At 39.9% G+C, this 22,905-nt stretch overlaps 1 protein-coding gene and 1 long non-coding RNA gene across 2 annotated transcripts in view; one reads left to right on the plus strand and one right to left on the minus strand.

Annotated features, from left to right (window-relative positions):
- The window catches only part of SLC9A9 (solute carrier family 9 member A9), a 511,724-nt gene that overhangs the window by 440,109 nt on the left and 48,710 nt on the right, over positions 1–22,905 (minus strand). The gene's annotated exons all lie outside the window — the stretch shown is intronic.
- LOC123279262 (uncharacterized) overlaps positions 1–22,905 on the plus strand; it is an 83,796-nt gene that overhangs the window by 12,662 nt on the left and 48,229 nt on the right. The window lies entirely within an intron of this gene.

The following is a 22,905-nucleotide window of genomic DNA, read 5'->3' on the forward strand; positions in this document are numbered from 1 at the left end:
ATGCAGGCGGCATTATGAGTCTGCCATTGTTCTAAGAACTTCACATGTATTAACTCATTTAATCTTCACAGCAACCTGCCCTGTGTTTTATCCCCAAGTTATAGATGTTGAGAAAGGTTGTTCTATTTTTTTTTTTTTTAAGACAATGAAAGTTTACTCTCTTGGAATCAGACGCACCACTACTTACAAGGTCTTGGAACTGGGTGGAGTGTATCTCATCTAGACTAGGAGGAGCTGGCTTAAGATACCAAAGGGCTATTTTAGATGAAAAGAAGTCCTACTCATGCATACAAAAAACACATGGATTCTATATAGTCTGACCACTCAGATGTGCAGTGCTATGCACATGATAGGTGCTTTAATAGTAATTGTTGACTGAATAGCATAGCATATTAAGGCTCAGTGAGTGTGTCTCCATTCAGCAAAACGTGGGAGCTAACGGAGAAAAGTAGGATTTCTTGGTAAAGTTTCCAATTCCAACATACGAATGCTATTTTGTTTAAAACAAGATTAGACCCTTACCTCTGTGCAACAGTTAGTATAAATGTTTACATTTCATCACTTGGAGAAAATGTTTCATGTTAAAATAAGAAGAGTTAAAAAATAATAAGATCCTTTAAAAGGACCTATACCTATAAAAGGCAGGCATGGCTTCGTGGTAAAGAGCTAAAGGATGCACTCGGGTCCCGCCTTCACTGTCTGTGTGACTTGGGCTAAATTTTTTAACTTTTCTAAGCCTTGATTCCCTTATCTGTAGAGTGGAAGCAATAACACGATAGAGTTATCAGATTAAAGGAAAAGATAACTACTTAGCAAATATTTAGCAAATGACATGTAGTGGACAGTACATATTGTTAGTACTAGTAATGAAGGTGAAACAAGGAGCTGCCAAAGTAAATAAAAACAAAATGGTATTTTATAATCTTAAAAATACAGGAGTGGTTTCATGGCCGGCCCACTGGCGCAGTGGGTAAGTTCGCACGTTCCACTGCAGCCCCGGGGGTTCGCAGGTTTGGATCCCGGCTGCAGACTTACAAACCGCTTGTCAAGTGGGCCATGCTGTGGGAGGCGTCCCACATATAAAGTGGAGGAAGATGGGCATGGATGTTAGCTCAGAGCCAGTCTTCCTCAGCAAAAAGAGGAGGATTGGCGGCAGATGTTAGCTCAGGACTAATCTTCCTCACAAAAAAAAAAAAAGAGAGAGAGAGAGAAAAACAAATACAGGAGTGGTTTCTTCAGCTCTTACTACAACCTGAACTTGCTTTAGACCCTGCACAGCATCATGTTTTTCCTACACCCAGAGACCAAAACTTCTCTTTATTCCCCTCGGTAGATTTATATAATCCTTACCCATGTTAACATTAGTGAAAACGAGCCCATATTGAATTCAGTTTCTGGTACCAGCTCAGTCTATTTATTGTTTTATTCTTCAGTCCCTAAAGTACTCCTCCGAAACAAAAGCAAAATCAGGAGAAGACATGAGAACTGTTTCTTTTCCACACTATTGCAAATGCTCTCTTTCACTATTTTCTGAGAGCAGCCTCATGGCCCCCAAATCTCTAGGAAGCTATGCTAACTTGTAATTCCGTGTGAGCTAATGAATAAAAAGTGCACACAAACACATAAAAATAAAAAACAGAGCAGCAAGTTGGGCCAATACTGATCTGAAAAGGTAGTACATACTCCAGGAAAAGGCAATACAGCACCGCAATGTGTGTTAGATAAAGAAGAGCATATGCTCTGGCTGCAATTCAAAATCTCTGTCCCCTCAGTGTGACACGAGGATGAATGATGTTTACATGGGGAATACACTCTCTTGAGTGCAGAGATAACATATGTCAAGGGGTGTGTGGAATTCCTAGGGTGTTCATGGCAACTGTGGCCCCTTTTTCTCCAATTTCAAGAGAAGGTGTATCTGAATGCAAGTAAGTATGAGTGCTTATGGCAGCCTGGAATCCATTCTAATTGCATAAAGAAAATATACCAGAAATTGGAGATAGACCCAACAACTAATCCAAATACAAACCAACAGACAGGAAAGCACTCGCAGAAAACAAGGGAAAAAAATTTAATACAATTTAGACTGGGAAAGGCCTTTCTAAGAATGACCTAAACCCCACAAAATAAAGTCCTAATAACGTCAATTACACAAAAAAAGATATTCTTGAAAAAAAAACCTTCATCATAATCAAATGACAAACTGGGGAAAATATTTGCAACTCACATCACAATGGACTAATCTCATTGATGAACAAAGTCTTCCTACAGCTCAATAAGAAAAAGACAAAATAGACAAAAGATATGAAGGTCATTCACTGAAAGGAAATATAAACGGCTCAAACAAATCTAAAGATGCTCCATCTCACTCACAGCAGGAGAAATGAACATGAAAATGACACATTATTATTTTTCACCTGTCAAAATGGCAAAGATCAGATCAAAAAGTTTGTGGAAGGGCAAGTGGCTCCCCTGTAATGTTCTGTAACAGAACCTTGATTCCAAGCACACATTGTACTATATTCCAGCTTGGGCTGCTGTAACAAAATAACACAGACTGGCTGGCTTAAACAACACACATCTGTTTCTCACAGTTCTGGAGGCTGGGTGGTCCAAGATCAAGGTGCAGGCAGATTCGGCTCCTAGTAAGGGCCCTCTTCCTGGCTGGCAGAAGGCCACATTCTTGCTGTGTCCTCACATGACAGAGAAAGAGAGAAAGTTTTGGTGTCTCTTCCTCTTCTCAAAAGGACACTAATCCCATGATGAGGACCCAACCTTCATGACCTCATCTAAATTTAGTTCCCTCCCAAAGGCCACACCTCCAAATACCATCGCATGGGGGTTAGGGCTTCAACATAATAACTCTAGGGAGACACAAGCATTCAGTCCACGCTAGCACAATAACGCAAAGAAGCAAGGGGAAAGGGGATCTCATATCAGGCCTGAATTGTAGCAGCTGATGTGAGCATCTGTAGAGAACAGGGAAAGGAACATTCTCTAAATAGAACCAATGTTCACTGAGTGCCAACTGTGTTAAGATGGAGTTATTCTTGGTGATCTTTATTTTATTATTTTGTGACATTTTGAGCGGGATTCTGATTCAGTTGCATGTAGTACATGGTGTGTACCAAAGAAGGGCAGTGATGGAGTGACTAGATTCAGGGAAGCTTGCCTTTCCAGGTTAATAATATCCCTAGCAGTCACACACACCACACATAGACAGACACCTTGAACTTGCTGAGAGTGGGTGCCATGGAGGAAAGGTTAAGGTCTCAAGCTCAAGGATAGCTAACAACACTGAATGGGGATTTGTTCCCTACATTGAACTGTCCCGTTTCAGCCTAACTTGTAATGGAAACTGTAGGAAACGCTTTCATTATAACCGGGAATTTCACTGATGTTGTGGTGGACTTGGTTCATACGGCATTATGATTTCCTTTCTACTCCTGTTGCCATTCCTTATATCTTTTTCTATGAAAGGAGTGGAAACCACTCAGAATCTTTTCTTCTCTTGTCATCACTTGGAGGTGGCCAGTAGAGGACTTCACCTCCTCTTCTCACTTACTGGGGCGGGGAAGTGACCACATTCCGTTCCTGAATTGATAGAGAGGAAGAAGCAGCCTCTTTTCCAGACTGCTCTCCAGGCTGGGTGGCAGAAATGGAAGACGAAATGCTCAAGCTGGGCCAGACGGGCTGCTGAGTCACGGCTGGGCCTCAGGCCCAGGTAGATGAGTCCAAGCAGCCTCGGAGGACCCCCAGATTGTGTGCGTGTCAGTGGGTGGGGGGCATCAGAATGTTTCCTATAGGCCCCAGAGTGGCACACACATGACTGAGACCCCTGGCAGCTCTGATGAGACTTTGCTGCCAGGACAAAGAAGAGAATAAAATCGAAACATGTAGAACATGGCTGGAGTCCAGACTGTGGTGATGGTCTCTGTGATGCTAGCATGCCCAGGTAACTTCCAGGAGGCCCCTGCCCTGATACCCGGATGCTCCAAAGTCGCCTAGTATTGGACATAATCTCAGGGAAAGAGACTTAGTTGCAGCCACCCAGAATAGTAAAGCCTCAAAACAGAAAATAATATTAGTTAAGGAAAAAAGTAAAGAAAATTTTATTTCTTATACACTCAAGCTTATGGATTAAAGCACATTCAGTATAGTCAAGCACAGATATTGAGAACGAAGGCTCCAGTCAGAAGGGCCTCAAACTCCAAGTCATGTGTCGCTTATTCTGGAAGCCCAGGGGCTCCGTGGTTTTTTCTGAGTGTTCTCTGCCCAGCTATTATCTGAAGTGAAAGCAGGTCCAGGAAGGAACCAGAGTACTTCACCCCTATTAGTTAAATACCTCAAAAGGCCTTTTCACCTCAAAGGCAGAGTCATGATCACTACTGTGAAGTGCTAATTAGCAAGCTGACTGGCTGCTCCCAAGTCCGGTGTGTGAAAAACTGTCAGAGCACAGAGCTGTGACAGGAACCATTAGAGACATCACTGTGCCCAGGGGGTCCCGCCAGACTGATTCCAATTCCAGAAGCATGGCATCAGCTCTGCGCTTCCATCGTGAGTTCCAGAGAAATATGGAAATAGAGTTGATTTTAACTATGTTAAAGGGTAATATACTTTACAATAAATGACCATTGTTAGAGACGTGGTGGGTTTTGGTGTTCGTTTTGCTCAGCTTTACTTTTTAAAAAAATTTTGAGTGTGTGTACTGCCCTAACCATTCGTCCCATTTAGACCAAGAATTCTATTCCAGTGGAGGTTGTCTATTTTTTTTTTTTTTGGCACCTGAGCTAATCTGTTGCCAATCTTCTTTTTCCTTTCTTCTTCTTCTTTTCCCCAAAGCCCCCCAGCACATAGTTGTATATTCTAGTTGTGAGTGCCTCTGGTTGGGCTCTGTGGGATGCTGCCTCAGCATGGCCCGATGAGTGGTGCTATGTCCGTGCCCAGGATCCGAACCAGCGAAACCCTGGGCCACTGAAGCATAGTGCACGACCTTAACCACTTGGCCACAGGGCTGGCCCCTGGAGATTGTATATTAATCTTCACTGTGACTAATGGTATGCTGCTAAATGTTTAACAGCTGGCTTTTTTGGGGGGAAAACAAGCCCTGATTTGAAGCATTTGCCGATTTCTATGGTATAAATACACAATGACCAATTTCAAGCTACCAATGTGAGGTCTGAAGTAGAGTTGGGAAAAAACGCACAATTGCTAGCACATTTTTACAATGTCTTTCTATCATACAGATACAATTGTGAATAACCTCAAGAGCATGAATAAAATGTAGCAAAATATTAGGAAGTGATAAGTTTTTAGTATTTATTAACTTTATTTTTAATATAATTTATATATTTGTATATTCATAACATTTAATTTTTAATAATAGTTGTTTATGTTTGACAACCAGCTCATGAAAGTCCTGAAACGTTAGCCGTTGGCTCTTGTGAGCCTGTGCAAGCCACTCAGTGTGCCACTGATTGTCACCCTGTCCCTAGCATGGTGATAGCCACACAGTAGGTATTTTACACATATTTGGTGAATTACTTAGTTCATTAATTAATGAGTAACTATGAGAGCCTAAAAGTTTTCCAAATATAAATTTAGTAAAAGACTCAGGTTTATTTAAAATCAAATAAGAGGTGGATAAGGGGTAATCCCCACATATAAGGCAAACAGGCATATAAGGCAAAAAGTCTATGTTGTTGACCTCGATGAACAACCAATCAACTAGTAAACTTTGACCTTTGCTGCTCTGTAGCAGCCATATAACTCAACAGTTGGATTTCAAACTCAGCAAGATATAAAAAGCAACTGTGAGCCATTATTCACTTAGCCTTCCTGGGAAAGGCACCTTGGTTGGGGGCCTTCACTGGTACCAGCGCTATCTTTTCTTTTTTAAGTTGAGCCAAGGGTTCATAGGTGCTTGACTTATTATGCCTCATAACTTCACGTAGGCATGGAGCACTGGTTAGGAGCACACGCTGAAGCCAGGCGGCCTGGGTTGGAACCTCAGCCTTTCACACTGACGGCCGCTGTCACACCTGTACTTACTCCCTCTGGGCTGCAGTGTCCTCACCAGCAAACTGAGGACAAAGACACATGAAGCGCTCAGAACAAAATACAGACTAGGTGATCTACAAACGTTAGCTATCTTATTATTACCATGTGTGTCGTGTATCACACCACAAAGAAGACAAAAAGATAATTTTCAAAAAACCAAAAGTTGAACTACGTATGGCTGCAACATTTTCTGATTCTAAACCTCTTCATATTCTACACATATTTGCCACTCTGAGCCTTTCCAACTGACCCAGGATATGGACAAGCCTGCCCCAGGGCTAATGCCCCCACATGTCCCAGCCCCCTCTGGGACCCTGTCAGTCCCCTCTCCCCTGCCTCCTGGGTGCATTTTCTCCTCAGCTTTCCTGGCTTCACGAGCCCCCTCTCGCCTCTCCACTGTGGACCGTTGGCCCCACCTGGCCCAGGGTAGGTGGCCTGGAGTTGGATTTCCCAGCCCCACTGCTAATTTATTTGAAGGACCTAAGGTCTCAAGCCTCTGGTCTCACTGGCTTGAGAGAGAACAGTGCCTCCTGGGACCCACCTCTGCTGGTCTTGCCCCTCATAGGCCCCTGTCTGAAAGGGGACAGGAAGCTAAATGACATGTACAGCCTGAAGCTGCAAGTATGAACAGACTGGAGTGATCTCAGCACTGAGAAGACCTTTAGGTAACAGAGAAATAAAGAGGAAAAGCATTGGGCTAAACACACAAATAATGAGGTTAAATGAATTGATGCCTTTATAGTGTCTGGCACTTAAGAGGTATTCAATAATTAATACTTTCCCTGGGACACAGGAGAACTGAATAATAAATAGTTCACTTCTTTCAAGCCTGACTAAATCATTTATCATCTCCAGGGAAAACCGGGAGGTTGGATTAGCTGATACCCAAGGTAACTCTGCCTCAAAACATCGTCACATATTTTCCCTTAGGTTAAAGTTTGATTTTACATAAAGCCCAGAAATAGGAAACAACAAGCCTTTTTGAGTCAGTTCAAAACTGTTAAAATTGTGATTTATAAATTTTCCCACCAGAGGGCACAACATAAAAGCCAATGGCCGTTGAGCCACAGCTGGTATATGGTTTCCCGTGTATAATTGTTTCATTCTGTGGATTTTGGAACGGAGTTTCAGCTTTCTAGGTGGTGAGAGTTGCCCCCTCCTGTTTAACATCCATTTTAATATAATCCACACTCCATTCTTCACATGTTTAGGGTTTGCTTGAGTTTGAAATCCACAAATAATTTTACCAAAATGGCTTTTCACATCTGCTTATTGAAACAGATCCCTTTTAAAGTTCCAAATTTTCTTTCCAATAAGCAGAGATTGTAACTTTGAAATGACCTTGAAATGGAAACTTACAATAACACACTGTGGTGCCTTTAAACGTTGCTAAAATTTGGCTTCAGTTCTGCGTGGGTGTTGGTTAAAGAGCAGGGACGTAGCTTTATCAAGTTGTTTTATGCTCTGAATCTAGTTTATATGCCAATCTGTGGGACATTGAAGAAAGGTACACATCCTCATCATGTTCTAAATAAAAGGTATCACCTGCAAAATTTAAATCTATGTTCTTTAAATCAGAAGTACCACAGTTTGTTTTTCACTAATTTACTATTCCGCTTTCTCAAAGCATGTGTTTATTTACAATACTGGCAGTTGGAAAGGATTTTGATACATATAATAACAAATTATGAATTATTCCTATCTTTTGAAAGGAATGGGGTATCAAAGATCGTTATTAACAGTCCTCTCAATCTTTGTGCCAAAGGCAGAATTTTTCCTCCATCCATTCAAACCAAATTTTGTTAAGGGCACTTTCCCCAGTATTGAGACATTCTTGATAGTGATTTGATGGACTTACACAGTGGAGTTGGAGACTGGTGAGAAAACATTAAATCTGAACAGCAAGATGCATAATGAAAACAAACTACAAAGCATTATAAAGTCATCTCTTCCATTCTAGGGAATATAATTTGTAATATTTTCCCCTCCTTTTTTAAAAAAGAGAGAGCAGACAATACACGATTTAAAATAAAAGCTATTTTCCATAATTATAACTTCCCCTACAGGCTAAAGGATTTTTATAAACTAATTGGCAAAAAAAAGACTAAAATTCAAATTAATAAAACAAAAGATGCATAAATATTATTAGATGTTAAAATAAAAGAATTGGAGAGAATCTATAAAGGGGGATATTTTTCTAGATCAGAATTCTCTCCAATCGTAAGTGATGTTCTAAAGCGATATTTTATTTCCCCTTCAACACAAACCAATTTCACACCACGGTAGGAATGTCGCTTCGACTGAGGAAAATCTACCCCTGCACATGTTTGTTATTTTAGAAAGATTGCAAGTTTTGAACACTTTCCATCATAAGAATTTTGCAAACTCACTTAAGGAGTGCTAAAATACTTTCTCAATATAAAAATTATCTTTTGGGGAAGAAAAGAACTCACCACATTCAGGAACTGAGTATCTATATAGTGAAGGCCACATTAATTTAGTTCTTTGGGGGAATTGAGGAGGCCACTAAAGAGCTTTTTTGTCCTCTCTTCCCTGGGGCCATCCTCTCTCTCAGGAGCACCAGGCTGGCATTGGCATGCTCACCATAGAGATCGTGTCTGAAGCTCAGTTCTACTGGGCCCTCCTGGAAAACAGCCACTTTCATTTAAAACTGGACAACTAGAGTTACTTGCAGCTCAGCTGCCTCAAACAAACTTAACAGGGCAAGCTTCCGGCAGGGAGGAATATAGTTAACAGACCCAGATTCCAAGTATCCAGCTGGACTACTTCCGTCTTCTCCCCAACTCCAAGACAAGAAAACTTTAAGCTCAGTTTATCGGAGTCAGAGTATTTTTTTAATCAAAAATCTCCTTCTAGGAAAAAAAATTCTTAAGTAATTTTCTGAGGAACTTTAATGGAATTAAGATCTGCTCTGAGAAACTAGTTATCCACCTATTGAAATTTAACCAAAATTTCTTTTTAACCGCAACCTAAAAACGATTTTCTAAGCATTTTCTTTTCCTATATGAAATGAGGAAATCTTTGAATTAGCCTCCCTGAGTACTGCTTCTCAAACTCTCTGTGAGGGAGCATTAACTAATTAGTTAATTAATATCATTTCCAAACTATTGCCACTGACACTTTTGTAAAATTCAATAAAAATGAACTGTTGGAGAAATGATATTTTTACATTATACAACACACAAGGTGAGATATTTATTATTAAATTCAACAGATATAAAATGATTCTCTTAAGTCTTAAGTCACTGGGAACATTCCTAAGGCTTATTCTGAGTTTATGCGCTCATTCTTCCCATGCATTAGTGCCAGGCTGCAGGCCGCACCTGCAGTAGCCCTGTACTGACAGCCTCGACCTGTTCCAGAAAGCTTGTAAGAAACTCTATACGTTCTCATTATTACATTGCCTAAAGTGTATCAACACTGCTCAAAACAGGTTTCAAAGTACCTAAATATCTACAAACAACTCAAGGTTTAAGTAAAGTCTCTTTCATCTTGTGGAACTTTAAAACAAAAATCCGTAACTACTACTGAATGCTGAAATTCTTCAGATCGAGAGGAATGAACTCAGAGAATGGCTTTGGGACTGCATATCAGTACCTAACTAAGTATGTCTCTTATAACCTTATCCATCTGGAAGATAGGGAAGAAGAGAAAAAGGAGGGTTGGAAATCATCTGGCAACTATGTAAGAAAATATCTTTAAAAATAGCTGTATTTTCCTAATTGGAAACTTGGAAAATTAGTTAAACTTAGAAGGAAAAAGAGAAAAACCTTTGGGGAGACTTTTGTACTTTTTTTCCAACAAGAAAACCAATTTCCCCAAAAAAAGTTAGTTATTAGAAGTAGCCAAGCTAAACTGTGTATCAGTTGAGTCTAAGAAAAGATTACAGACACAGCTCCTGAAAAGTATCATTTCGGCTGCAACTGAGTGTGTTAATGCTGGTTGACTTGCATGCTCTGTGTCTGTGACTTCCTCTAGAGATTACCTGAGTACAAACCTCCAGACATTTGTGAATACAGCACCATTACCAACGGAGGACTCTTGCAATAATATGAAGTTCTACCTCCAGGGTCTTAAACAATTTCACTAGATTTATATTCATTTCTGGATCTGGTTTAGAGATGTCTTTTTGGGGAAATCTCATATACCGGCCGGCTTGATGGGCAACTGAAATAATAGTTGTAAAAAAACCTAATTAAAAATTGAAAGTGGTATGTGTGTGTGTGTGTGTGAGTGTAGGTATGCATACAGTATATATAGTGTACTGTTATTATTTATCACATTTATCATAAGTCTCCAACTTTACTCATTGTATTGGGTGATTAACGAGAGAATGGCTTTCAAGGGGCGGGTAGGCCCTTAACCAAGTATGAAAAGCATTTGCAGAAATCTAGGAAGTAGAAAAAATACTGTTAATTCCCAGTTTTGACAAATACTAATGAAAAAGTATTTGAGAAAGTAATTTAGCTTCTCTAATACTGAGTTTTCTTACCCATAAAGTAGGATAATTTCTGCCCCTCCCTGTCTCACGTAGCTGTTGTGAAATGCAAATGAAAACACTTTGTGAAGAGGGTAGACAGCTATGGAGACAGGACATTTTGCCCGTATTTCTAACACTGGAGTACCCTTCCTAAATCAACAGCCCATTTTGAAGTGAGATTCTTTCCTAAGGGATGTGCCATCCACAATAACCACTTACATTCTTCCAAAGGAGTCTCCACGTACTTTCTACTCTTGGAGGATAACGTCTACCTTTTCCTGCACCCTTCATCTCTCCCTGCTGCGAGAAGGCTCTAATTATATTCAGCCCTGTGAAGCACAGTGGCAACTTGTTTGAATAATCAGGTTATTGATATCTGTAGAGGCCTTAAATTTGCAACCCAGAATAGATACCTTTTTACTGCAAATTAAAAGAAATGCCTTCACAACCATGTAAGCAATTTATCTACATATGTTAGAAGCCATAGATCTACCTGGATAGAGAAGAGCCCAATAACAGAATACCAAATTATACAAAATCAACAGAAAAAACTAAATATATCAGTAAACTTTGAAACAGAAGTGGCACGTAAGTCCCAGACAGGAATAATCTATCAGTAATAGATGGTGAAATTATGGTTAGTGTTTGGAGGCAAGAAACTTTGGAGGAAGGAGATGCAACCACAGGACAAATAGTCAAGAATTATATGAAAACAAAGATTTAGGCACCTATCATCCACTAGCAATGACCTTCAAGATTATACTTGCTCATCGAAGCTAAAACAACGATGTCATCGTTCATATTCATGACTCCATTGAAAATGTAGCTGGCCTATTGGAAACCTTTATAGCTACTTCTCAAGCAGCGGGAATTAGTAAGTAAGGGTGAAATAGAGCAATAAAGCATCTCAGAGCTGTAGTTCAGATTGACTTCTATTCCTTTTATTGGGGCCATTTCATTTTAACGACATCAGAGTGTAATTGCTAAATCGGGTTGAGCACCTCCCACACTGGCAGTGCTGAAACCCTTAGAGCAGAACGCTGGGCATTTCTCACTGTGATGGCTCTGCCTGCCTGACTAAGAGGATTCTACCAATTATCTTCTACATAATACATATACAATATTAGACCCAGACATGGGCACAGAGACAGTCATATAAATTCCATGGATGTAAACTATAAAACTAATTGATTTGGTTTAGTTTCAATGAGGCCTAGATAATGTGGATTAAATGCAAGTTAGAATTATCTTGATTCCCATAGTCTGTCCTTACTAAATCCTAAGTATGGTATTCCATATCTCCACAAGTTTGGGAGTGCAGCATAGCAAATCCACCCGGGGCTTTTGTTAATATGCAGATTAGAATCCAGGAGGCCTGGGGTGAGGCCCAAAGCTCTGCATTTCTAACAAGCTCCAAGTGCTGCTGATGCTGCTGCAGGTCCAAGGATGCAATTTCAGTCGCAAAGGTGAGTTTAGCATACAGGTCCTGGAGTCAGTCCCACCCTGGGAAAGTTACTTAAGCAATCTGAGCCTCAGGCTTCTCACTTACAAAAAGGGAAGACGAGAAGTATCTATCTCTACTGTTTGTTGTGAAGATTAAGCGAGATAATAAATGCAGTGGTCCGTTCCAGGCCAGGGACCTAGAAAATGCACCCAAAAAGCTAGCTCTTGTAACTTTTGTTATTTCTACTACCTCTTTGTCAATTAATTCATTGCTTCACTTGGCAAGGTAGTTATTGATTCTACTAAAAACGAGGTCATGATAACTAAGAGGTCATGACAACTAAGAAAAGGATGGAAGGGGATAGCATATGAGGTCGACATTGTCCTAGATTTGACAGTGAAATCCAGAGCGAACTTATGATTGAAGCCAGAAAATTGATAGTCACCCAAGATGGCCTTTATTTCTCTGCATCTGATCAACGTCCACAGCCCACCAGCTGCCTCTCCCGTCAGCTCTCAACTCCACCAAGTAGCCTCCGGTTTCAATTACCCTCACCTCCTAACTGCTCTCTTGCTTCCTGCCTTGGCCTCTTCTCGCCCGCCCATTTTCACATTCTAGTCAGAGTGACCTTTTAAAACCCCTCCCCCACCTCCCCGTTTAGCACCCTACAGCCTGCAGAATCATGTCCAAATTTCAGAACAAGGTCTCAAGTTCCTGGGCTAAATTCTTCCATCACCATCATTATCTCTTGCTGCGTCCTGGCCATATTCTGGCTGCCCTGGATGAAAGGCAGAACTGAAGATCCACCTTGCTGCTGGCTTCCCGCAGGCTATCCTCTCTGCCTGGAATGCCTTCTCCCAGATCTTTGCCTGGCTCCCTCTGAAATAAACCTAAGACCTCAGGTTAAATGTCATTTTCCCAGAAGCCTCTCCCGGCCCCCTAAGTGTGCTCCCACAGCCCCGTCTACCTACCCCATTATGGCTCTTATCACACCAACCCTACCCTTAAGCAGATCCTCCAAGTCTGTGATCTCTTTGTACCATTCACTTCTTGCTCACACTCAACACAGGTGTGCTTTTCCGTGTATTTGTGTGGCTCCCTCATGAATGTTTGCCTCCCTCGTAGACTGTAATCTCCAGGCCAGCTGGGACGGGGCCATTTTCTTGCTCAACAAGACTGCTAAACGGTAACACTCATGAAATAAAACGTTGAAAATGAAACTAATTATATTATAATATTTTTAAGAATAAATTGAATAAAAGTTGTGCAAGACTATTGTGCAAGACTTCTTTATTGCAAGACAAAGAAAACAAGTAGAAAGGGAGATATCAAATTTAAAGGATAAAAAGAAAATATCATAAATATATCAATTCTCCCTAAACTCATTTATAGGTTTGATGCAATTCTAACTGAAATACCAACACAGTGAGTCAAAGAATTTGATGAGATGATTCTAAAATTTTTATAAGAAAAGAAAAATATCCATATAGCTATCACACTTATCAAGAATAATGTATTGGCGGGGTAGAATTTGTTCTGTTAGATATCAAGAGTTAATTGCTAAAATGTAATGATAATTAAAATAGGGTGGCATGGTCACAGGGCTGGACAAATTGATCGTGGAGAAGTCTGACAAAATTAAGCATTAGTAAGGATGTGGTGCAATCAAACACTTACACCTGATGAGGATTTTAGGCTGGTTACTTTTAAAACTACAGATGAGAAGCAGGCTCCGAGGACTGGATTTTTGCTTGCCCTTTCGAGAGACATTTGCATTTGTGAAGGAAGCGGCGGGGGGTGGGGGGGTGGGGGGGGGGGATGAGCTTGTAGGGACCTGAAATTCGCCACCCCAAGATATGACTCTGGCATCGGGATTGTTTTGGGCTGATTGCTTTTGATAAACTGGGACAGGGAAGGAGGCTCTGGGGAATGGAACTTGCCCTTGTTGGGACACATTTACATTTGTAAGGTAAATCTCTATCTGTAAAAGGTGCCTCCCTCTCTGTACCAGGAAGAAGAAGAGAGATGACCTTATCCCTAGAAATTCTTAATGGGGAAGGCAAGAACTTAAGTTGGTTGCTGTCTGGCAATCTCATGTAACTGGTTTAGGGTGGTGGCGTCTAACCTTTCCTTAATCCGATTTGATTCTTGTCTAAAAGTCATGGGATCACCCAATGACCAGACCCCACCTGCACTGATACCATTTTAACTTTTTTTCATGTTCTTTCCTTTGTCTTGTAAAGAGATGAATCATATACCTATGCCTTAAATTTAGCCCTAACCCTCAACTCCGGGCAGCAGCAGGAGCTCTGACTGCCCGTGGGTCCTGTCCCCACACATCAACTCTGCCTGCCCATGGGTCCTGTCCCCATGCCAGCGGGGGCAGCAGAAGCGACGACAGCAGAAGCTCTGACTGCCCATGGGTCCTGTCCCCATGCTACACTATTCTCTAAATAAAAGAGCACTACTGCCAGATCTTAAGAGTCTAAGAAATCTTTCTTTCGACTCCTCGGCTCACCGACCCCGCATCACACCTGCTGGTGAGAATGCCGCTTTGGAGAGCAATCTGGCATTGCACAGTCCACTCCAAGCTCAATGTTTAAAGAGTCTTCTACATGGGTCCCAGTTGACTTGTAAAGAATATTCATAGATGGAAACAACGCCATCAATAGAAGACTAAGTGAAGTGTAGGATATTCACACATTTGCATACTATTAATGAAAGTGAGTGAATTCCAGCTGAAAGCCATAACATGGATGAATCTTAGAAAAATTTCGCATGGAGGAAAAAGCAAATGACTTGACAGCATAAAGTCTGTTACTGTTTTTACAAAGCTTGAAAACACATGGAAAAACTATAAAGAAAATTCAGGATAAGATTTACCTCTGGAGATAAGGGAGAAAGGAGAACAGGGCAGGGCACACAGGTAAGTTCTACAGTTTTGGTAAAGTAGTTTATAGTTTGGTGAAGGATTCACGGGTTTCCATTTTTAGGTTATTCTTCAAGGCCTTGGAAAGGTGCAATAAAGACCATGTGGAAAAGCTCCTTAACCTTATTTCTTCTTAAACTGTTCAAGCAAAGCGAGTAAGCTGCCGAGATCAAGCTCTCACCATCTCCAAAGGTCCGTCCTTTCCCGAAGCACCACCACCAGGCAGACAAACATTGATGCAAACCAGACTTCACGTGACAGCCCTTGCAAGGGACGCGCAGCCGTAGAAGAAAGCCCCTCAGCAGAGAGACTGCACTTACAGCGAATATGGCTCTACTTCCTCCTCCACAGTCTCTGCGTTACCAGTTGTAAAAAGAGCAACTGAAATTCTCAGATTCAATAAAACTTTTCCATAATTCCCCACTCTAGCTGGGCAAGGGTCAATTTTCCATGAATGCCCTTGGCTTTGGTAGCATAAACTTTTAGTGACCTACGCTCTCTATCTTATCTCCCTTGAGCTTTACATATATTTTTCGTTTATTTAAAGATTGGCACCTGAGCTAACAACTGTTGCCAATCTTTTTCTTTTTCTTTTCCTTCTTCTCCCCAATCCCCCCTAGTACATAGTTGTATATTCTAGTTGTAGGTTCTTCTGGTTGTGCTATGTGGGATGCCGCCTCAGCAGGGCCTGATGAGCAGTGCCACGTCCATGACCAGGATCTGAACTGGTGAAACCCTGGGCCACTGAAGTGGAGCCCACGAACTTAACCACTAGGCCACAGGGATGGCCCCTACATATCTTTTTCCATAAAACTTTTATATCCAAACATAGAACATTATAAGATCCTTCTTCATATATCACTTAAGTCCTCAGGGTAGGAATTCATAGTTATGGGTTCCAGACTATCAGGAAGTCTAACAGAGGTGGCCCGTGAGTCAGCCTGTCTCTGACGGACTTGATTCTCCATTGTATTTTTGTTTTGTAGCCATAGGTTTGATACCAGGTTCTGAGTCCCATTTTCTAATACAAGCTCTTACCTTGATATCTCTAAAGATGCTGTATAGCTCCTCCCTGTGGTAGCTTATTTGCAAAGATGATCACAATAATTCTTCCCATCCCTGTAGGCATGCCCCTTTGTAATGTGACTTTATCACACCTCCCGGCAAGAGCTGGAGCCTATTTCCCCATGCCTTGAATCTTGGCTGCTCTTGTGATAATTGGACCCACACAATGCAGGGAGAATGATGTTGCATGACTTTTGGGACTGGGCCTTAAGAGGTCTTGCCCTTCTGTTCCCATCATCCTGGAATGCTGCCCTGAGACCACCATGGGGAAAAGTCAGGGCTGGCCAACTGGAGGGCGAGAGACTACATGGAACAGAGCTGAGTCCCCAGACCAACCAGCCAAAGTCAGAGTCAGCCACTGTACATTTGAGTGAGCCCATCGTAGATTACCCAATCCCAGTCAAGCCCCGGATGACTGTGGTCACACGAGCAGGCTCAGATGGGAAATACAGAACTGCCCAGCAGAGTCCAACCTAAAGCATTGAGCCACAGAATTGTGAACTAATAAAATGTTTGTTGTCTTAAGCCACTAAGTTTTGGGAGGGGTTTGTTACATGGCAATAGATAACTGATACGCTTCCTTTATTTTTTTACCTTTTATCTAAACGCAGTGTTGTGTATGTGTATGTGTCAAAGCTGAGCCACATTTACTGTAGCTCTTCCATCAGATTTTGGTCAAATAGAGAAAAGCGTTTGACTTTCTGTCTGAGGGTACTAAAGAATGAAAGTAAACTGGATAATCCCAGGACTTGAATACTTCATTTAGAAGGAATCCCATAGGTAGACTCTTTAGGATAGGTTGTTTAGTAATGAGACTTCTCAGGTAAGTTCTTTTTCAGAATAGAGTACATTTCAAATATTTTTCTTTCATTACTAGACATTTATCTTTTTTCATGTCAACAATCTCACATATCATTGTTTTCCTTCTCCATGATTCTCAACATTTCTCTTCCTAATTTGGAATTAGGTTTTACTTGCTTTCCTTTTTTATTCTTTCAGAATCTGTTTCTTTTTCTCTTTTCTGTCATTCTCATCCCTGACATCTTCCAGCTTGTGACAGAGGGACTAGATTGGTGACTAACGCATAGGTCCCTGTGGCTCTGATGGCTTCGCCTCCTTTGCCTCCAGGCATCTCTGATGTTTTCCATGGTCCCCCTGTCCTGCCTTTTGTTTATTTTCCTCATAAACTCCACTCTTCTCACTGCTGCCAGAAATCCCGCCGTGCCTGCTCTGGTACGGATGTGAGAAACCACACTGCCAAGCAGCTCGGCTCTACTTGACAGATTAGAGATTATTTGCTCTTATTTGGCTGTGTCAGGGCAGTGCCGTATTTATTTTCCTCTTTGACACTGGTGACAGCTATTACTGGGCCAGCTCTGAATCCAGAGAGTAAATGAATGCACAGAGGAGGCATGGGGCCTTCCAGGCTGACTCAACACAGCCTCCCTGAGCTCTGCTGTTTTGCAGCCTACTGAAAATGGAGTCTCAGAGAACAGCAGCCCAGACAGTCTCACGGGACAGTGAGAAAAGCATGGTTGGGAGGGTGGGGGAGGGAGAGGGGAGAAAGGAAAGAGAAGGTGAAGACAGATGGGAGAAGAGAGAGGAAAAATGTAGGGATTTGTGGTTGATAAGAATTAACTGGGGGATACCGGCAAATACACTCCTGGCGCCATTGCCTCTCTGCTGCTGCCTGCCAACCCAAGCTGTTCTTATTAAAACACACACAAAGAGAAACAATAGAAGAAGCAGAGTTTCCCAGGAAAGGAAGCAGGCAGCATAGCCAAGCAGAGTTTTGTAAATCTGTTAGAAAGTTCCTTCCACTTGTTTTCCCTTTTATTTTCTCTTTCACATAATTGACACATGCAAGAGAATATCTACGCAAGTTATAAATTATAATAGTACATATGTTGAATATGTGGAAACATAGTCCAACCCACAAGCCAGAATACTGCCAATAACTTGTCTCTTCTATGTGTTTCTTTCCATTCCTTTCTTTTCCCTTACTCCTAGAACTTACCACTTCACTGAATTTTGTGTTTTTAATTCCTTTACTTACTACGCTCATACATATATGCCTTCTCATCTACATGCATGCATGTGGATATGTCTGTTCTGTAGAAATATTGCATAATCTTGGTCATTTATGAACATTTTAAAAATGATTCAAACTACATTTGGTCTTATGGGACTTGATTTATTGATCTTACATTATGTTTCTAAGATTCATCCATGTCGTCATAAGCAAGTTTATTTCATTGTTTTTCACTGCTGAGTAATGTCATATTGAATGAATTTATTTGCCTATTATCCTTTTATGAAATATGAGTTGTTTCCAAGTTTTTGCTATTGTGAACAATGTTGCTACAAACATTTTTATATGTATCTCCTGGTGTACATGTGCAAGTGGGTCCTTAAGGAAAATACTCAGAAACGTAATTATGAGGTATACAAATATATACAAAGTATATAACAATACATTTATAAATTTAAAAATTACATACTCACAAATATATACATTGGACTAAATTTATATGAAAGAGGAAAGAAGTAATAATAGACATGGTACTTCTGAAGAAGAATGTACTTTTTGTCTTACACTATAAGACATAAAGACTTAATATGATAGTAATTAGGACAGTGTGTTATTGGTACAGGGATAGATTGTAGAGCAATTAAATAGAATTAAGGATCTAGAGACAGAAACCACAATACATGGTACAGGAGGCATTGCAGATCCTGGGGAAAGGTGGGACTAGACAATAAATGATCACAGGATAATTCATTATCCATTTGAGGAAGAAAATTGTAAATGGCTGTCTACTCTATACACGTTAAAAAAATCAGTTCTAGAAAATGCACTGACTGCAAAAGGCAAAACTTTAAAAGACTTTAGAAGAAAATATCTTTCTGACTCTGGGGTAAGAAAGGATTTATTAAACAAAATACAAAAATGCTAACCATAAAAGAAAAAAATTTATAAATTTGATTACATTAAATTTAAGAACTTCTGTTCATTAAAAGACATCAACAACAAAGTAAAAGCACAAGACACAAACTAGGAGAAAATATTTACAATATATAAAATTGAATACAGATTAACATGTGGATCATATAAAGAAATTTGGCAAATGAATGAAAATATTATAAAATAACTCAATAGAAAAATGGACAAAAAACTCGAGTATACATTAATAACAAACAATCAGAAAAAGAAATTAAGAAAACAAACCCATTTACAATTGCATTAAAAAGAATATAATACCTAGGAATAAATTCAACCAAGGAGGTGAAAGACCTGTACTCTGAAAATTTTAAGACGCTGATGACAGAAATTAAAGACACAAATAAATTGAAAGATATACCATGCTCATGGATTGCAAGAATTAATATTGTTAAAATGTCCATACTACCCAAAGCAATCTACAGATTCAATGCAATCCCTATCAAAATGCCAACGGCATTTTTCATGGAACTAGAACAAATAATCCTAAAATTTATATAGAACCACAGAAGACCCAGATAGCCAAAGCCATCTTGAGAAAGAAGAACAAAGCTGGAGGCATCACACTCCCTGATTTCAAACTATACTACAAAGCTATAGTTATCAAAACAGTATGGTACTAGCACAAAAGCAGACATATAGATCAATGGAACAGATAGAGAGCCTAGAAATAAACCCACACCTATGTGGTCAGCTAATCTACAACAAAGGAGGCAAGAATATGCAATTGGGAAAAGACAGTCTCTTCAACAAATGATGCTGGGAAAACTGGACAGCTACACGCAAAAGAATGAAACTGGACCACTTTCTCACACCATATACAAAAAGTAAACTAAAAATGGGTTAAAGACTTAAATATAAGACCTGAAATCATAAAACTCCTCGAAGAAAACATAGGCAGTAAACTCTTTAATATCCGTCTTAGCAATATTTTTTGGATCTGTCTCCTCAGGCAAAGGCAACAACAGCAAAAATAAGCAAATGAAACTACACCAAACGAAAAAGGTTTTGCACAGCAAAGGAAACCACAAAAAAAATGAAAAAGCAATAGAAGATATATTTGCAAATATATTTGCAAATGATATTTCCAATAAGGGGTTAAGATCAAAAATATATGAAGAACTCATACAACTCAGTATCAAAAAAACAAACAATCGAATTAAAAAATGGGCAGAGAACCTGAAAAGACATGTTTCCAAAAAAGACATACAGATAGCCAACAGACACATAAAAAGATGCTCAACATCACTAATCACCAGGGAAATGCAAATCAAAACCACAATGAGATATCACCTCACACCTGTCAGAATGGCTATTACCAAAAAGACAACAAATAATATGTGTTGGTGAGGATGTGGAGGAAAGGGAACCCTTGTGCACTGTTTGTGGGAATGTAAATTGGTGCAGCCACTATGGAAAACAGTACGGAGATTCCTCAAGAAATTTAAAAATAGAACTACTATACAATCCAGCAATTCTACTTCTGGGTATTTATCTTAAGAACATGAAAATACTAATCTGATGAGATAGATGCACTACTATGTTCATTGCAGCATTATTTACAGTAGCCAAGATATGGAAGCAATGTGAGTGTCCATGGATAGACGAATGGATAAAAAAGATGTGGTACAATGATATAATGGAATATTGCTCAGCCATAAAAAAGAATGAAATCTTGCCATTTGCAACAACATGGATGGACCTAGAGGGTTTTATGCTAAGTGAAATAAGTCAGAGAGAGAAACACAAATACCATGTGATTTCACTTACAGGTGGAATTTAACAAACAAAACAAAGAAAAAAACCAAACAAAACAGAAACAGACTCCCAGCTACCAAGAACAAACTGGTGGTCACCAGAGCAGGGAAGGTAGGGAGATGGGTGAAACAGGTGAAGGGGATTAAGAAGTACAAACTTCCAGTTATAGAATACATAAGTCATGGGGATGTGATGTACAGCATAGGGAACATAGTCAATAATATTGTAATAGCTTTGTATTGTGACAGATGGTTACTAGACTCGTCATGGTGATCATTCCATAACATATATAAATGTGCAATCACTAAGTTGTACACCTGAAACTAATATAACATTGTAGGTCAACTATAATTCAATTTAAAAAAATGTTGGGTAGGTATTATATGAAAATATAATCTACTCCATTAACAATCAGGGAAACACAAATGAAAACTGCAATATAATTTCCTTTTACAACTATTAGATTGCCAAAAATTAAGAGCAAAAATTGGTACAACCACTTTGGAAAACAGTTCAGCGTTATTTTGTAAAAATGAATATTCATTTGTAGAGCATACCACCTGGCACTTCCAACTCTTAGGTATATATACAAGATGGTCACCAAGTATGGGAACACAGACAAGTACGTAATAACTGGTTTGTTGTTATTACATTATAGTACATGATAAAATAACAGCATGCATATTTCCAGACTTTATGGCCACTCTGAATGCAGCCTAGAGAATTCTTCAGTTTTAATTAAATGTGGCGACAAGTGAAATCCCTCCTGTCCCAACCATATCTTTGCTCAGGCTCTTGAAAAACATCTTGGTTCTTTGTGTCCGTGGATTGCAATTCCCTAGAGAATCTGATGAAACATTCTCTCTCTCTCATGAAAAATTCATGAATAATTTAAGGGGTTCACTGCCTCCCTGAAGCCCTTCTGTGCACTATCCAGTGTTCATGTTTCTTGGGTTAAGAATTCTGCTCTAAGTTATTTTTTTTCCAGCATTAGAGCTTCAAGCACGGAGGTATTGCTTGGCCTCCGTCTGTGAACTATACCTCTTGAAGTTTGGGTTGTAGACTAGCTAGCAAATGTGTCCCTTCTTCTAGGTTTAGGGATTGGTATTTGAGACTACAGACTCTCACCATACATTATCCTAGTTAAGGACAGAGCAAAAGCAATTCCCGAACCAGCAGTAAAGACACTTAGGTCTAAGGGTCCCCAGGTCAGCAGGCGTGATGACACAAGAGGGCAAAGCCACAGCTTTCACGAGGCCCCTTCACTCCTATGCCTTATGGTCTGATGGGCAGAGTGTCAGGCACGGCTTCTGCGGCATGTATGTTAAGATGCCCAACAGGAAAATCAATACTCTTGGGGAATACTGATATAAATAGGATAAACAACTTTACATTTATGAATCTAGGTTTTTCTAGAGTAAGTTACCCAGAGTCCAGCAATTCTAACCAAGTAAAATGGATTCCCTTTTTACAACCCTCCAACTACCTTCAGTAAGAAAAGACAGATTCCAGTTCTATTTTGCAATTATATTCTCAGATCATTCTTAAATATTCCTATTTTTCCTAATTGCTAGCCATAATGATAAATGTAAGAATCTTAAATTACTGAGGGCTTGGTTCATCTAGCAGATAAGGTTATTAATTGCAACACACCATAGGACATGGAAATATTAGGAGAACGAGGAGAACAAGGAGGTTCTAAGAGCGCGTGTTCTGAAGTCAGACTGGCTCTGCCGTTTACTACCATTGACTTGCTGTGTAACGTTGGGCAAGTCCCAACTTCAGCATTCTTGTATGTAAAATAAGGATAATAACAGTACTCACTACATAGGGGCATTGTGAGAATAAAACAAGATAATGAGTGTAAAAAGCATAGGTCAGTGTCTGGCACATGGGATGAGATTTAAAAAGTGAATTATTCTTAAAATTAACACTCCGTTCTTCATCATTTAGATCCATATCCCTTTCTCTAAATATTTTTGAAATTGTGGAATTTGTTTTAATTTCTCATAACAGAGAAACTGAAAGAATATCATTTTCATTGCTCTTAAAGAAGAAGCATTTCATGGATATTAATGAGTTCTGAGGACAAAATGTATGTGCTGACGGTAAGCATTAGGTAGGTTGTCATTGTGATGATATATCTAGGT

This window comes from Equus asinus, chromosome 21 (genome assembly GCF_041296235.1).
Source record: "Equus asinus isolate D_3611 breed Donkey chromosome 21, EquAss-T2T_v2, whole genome shotgun sequence".
Taxonomy (NCBI): domain Eukaryota; kingdom Metazoa; phylum Chordata; class Mammalia; order Perissodactyla; family Equidae; genus Equus; species Equus asinus.